The following is a 2,500-nucleotide window of genomic DNA, read 5'->3' on the forward strand; positions in this document are numbered from 1 at the left end:
CATTAGCCTGACCAAGAATGACCTATTAGGCTGACCAAGAATACCCTATTAGACTGACCAAGAACGCCCTATTAGGCTGACCAAGAATGCCCTATTAGACTGACCAAGAACATCCTATTAGACTGACCAAGAACGTCCTATTAGGCGGACCAAGAACGTCCTATTAGGCTGACCAAGAACGCCCTATTAGGCTGACCAAGAACGCCCTATTAGGCTCACCAAGAATTCCCTATTAGGCTGACCAAGAACGTCCTATTAGGCGGACCAAGAACGTCCTATTAGGCTGACCAAGAACGTCCTATTAGGCGGACCAAGAACGTCCTATTAGGCTGACCAAGAACGCCCTATTAGGCTTTGGCGATCATCTCTCATTGAGCAGGTTAAACATCTACACACACTCTCTCCCTGACCAAAAACCTTTCTTCCAGAGCGATGAGAAATATTCCCTAGACCACCTCTCTCTCTGTGGGTATACTGCCTACGTATGCAATCATACCTCAGACCTCATAGATAATTGCCTGGATCTTGGATATTGGCTACTCACTAACATGCCATGGCTTTACGCTGAGCTTTCCTATACCCCCGTTAAACATTGCGAAATTGCATTTTGGGAGCCCGGAGGCTCATTGAAAATCCTCAGGAATAATGTTTGAAGCTTCCCCCGTGATCACATAAATATATATGAGAAGCTTGACTGGCACAAGATAGGGATACAGACAGTTAAGTGAGTGATGGTTGATAGTTGGTTGATAGTTGGTTGGTTGTCAGCATTAGCGGGCTGCAGTGAAAGTTACTGCTGTTCTAGTTCTGAAACTGGACTGTCTGACTGTATTTAAGTATTTGCTTCCTCCATCCTTGTTTCCGCATCTCCTGGCCTCCCTCTCAAACCTCATTGCTGTAGGAAATCCAGGGGAGGGACTTTGGATTCTCTGTTCCAATGCCATTAGAAAGAGAGGAATTGGAGGAAACAAGGACGGAGGAAACAAGGATATGGCGGCTAGTAACATTTTCCTGGGAGTGACTGCCCTATACCACCTCTGTTGAATTAACAGGTCTATTCCAGCCCACCCTGCCCACCACCAGATCCACAATCCCAGCTCCTGTCATGCTGTTTTAAAGGGCACCGTACTATAGCTGGGGATTATTGTTAAACTCTCTTGGTAGTTCTGTACTGTAAACGCTCTCTTCCCTCTCCATCTTCCTCTCCCTCTCCCTCTCTCTCTCTCTCTCTCTCTCTCTCTCTCTCTCTCTCAGGCAGAGAGAGGGAGAAACATAAACAGAGAAACCAAGAGGGAGAGAAGGGAGGAAAAAACATAGAGAGAAATGCATTATGACTGGAGAAGGTTCTAGACCTCACAGGGAGAGGGAGAAGGAGAGGGAGAAAGAAGGGAGGAGAAAAGCAGGGTCCCCATGGTGTTCCAGACCGAGGCAGGGCGTTAATAAAAGCAGATCAGACGTCTCTCTCCTAGACGACACAGTACAGGCATGCACCGAGACACCACAAATAACTACCACTGAAAAGAACAACTGGCCGGCTAATGTGTTCCCCAAGACAGACAGGGTGAGGGAGAGAGAGAGAAAGAGAGGGACAAAGGGAGCAAAGAGATAGACAGGTGGAAAAAGAAGGAGAGAGAACATGGGGGGAGAGAAAGAGAGAGAGAGAACATGGGGGAGAGAGAAAGAGGGTGAGGGAACATGGGGGATATAGAAAGAGGTTTGAGAGAACATGGGGAGAGAGAAAGAGGGAACATGGGGAGAGAGAAAGAGGGAACATGGGGGAGAGAGAAAGAGGGTGAGGGAACATGGGGGAGAGAGAAAGAGGGAGAGAGAAAATGGGGAGAGAGAAAGAGGGAACATGGGGGAGAGAGAAAGAGGGAACATGGGGGAGAGAAAGAGGGAACGTGGGGGAGAGAAAGAGGGAACGTGGGGGAGAGAGAAAGAGGGAACATGGGGGAGAGAAAGAGGGAATGTGGGGGAGAGAAAGAGGGAACGTGGGGGAGAGAGAAAGAGGGAACATGGGGGAGAGAGAGGGAATGTGGGGGAGAGAAAAATAGGGAGAGAGAGAACAAGTAGAACATGGCAGAGTTTGATTTTGAGTGACTTGCTTACTTTACTGTAATCTGTATTTATTCAAATGGTGCGTGTGTATGTGTGCGTGTTTTTGTGTGTGTTTGTTTGCATCTGTGTGTGTGTGTATGTGCCTGCCTGTTTCTGAGTGTGTGTGTGTATGCGCAGGTACCCCTGGGTGTGTGAGGTATGCTGCTGACCCTACAGTGTCATAGCCAGACCTCCTCGGTGCCAGAAACGGCAGAGCTATGAGCCTGACCAGTCCCTCCTCTGTGCCAGACACGGCAGAGCTATGAGCCTGACCAGTCCCTCCTCGGTGCCAGACATGGCAGAGCTATGAGCCTGACCAGTCCCTCCTCGGTGCCAGACACGGCAGAGCTATGAGCCTGACCAGTCCCTCCTCGGTGCCAGACACGGCAGAGTTATGGGGTCC

The sequence above is a fragment of the Oncorhynchus clarkii genome, chromosome 33, assembly GCF_045791955.1.
Source record: "Oncorhynchus clarkii lewisi isolate Uvic-CL-2024 chromosome 33, UVic_Ocla_1.0, whole genome shotgun sequence".
Classification (NCBI taxonomy): domain Eukaryota; kingdom Metazoa; phylum Chordata; class Actinopteri; order Salmoniformes; family Salmonidae; genus Oncorhynchus; species Oncorhynchus clarkii.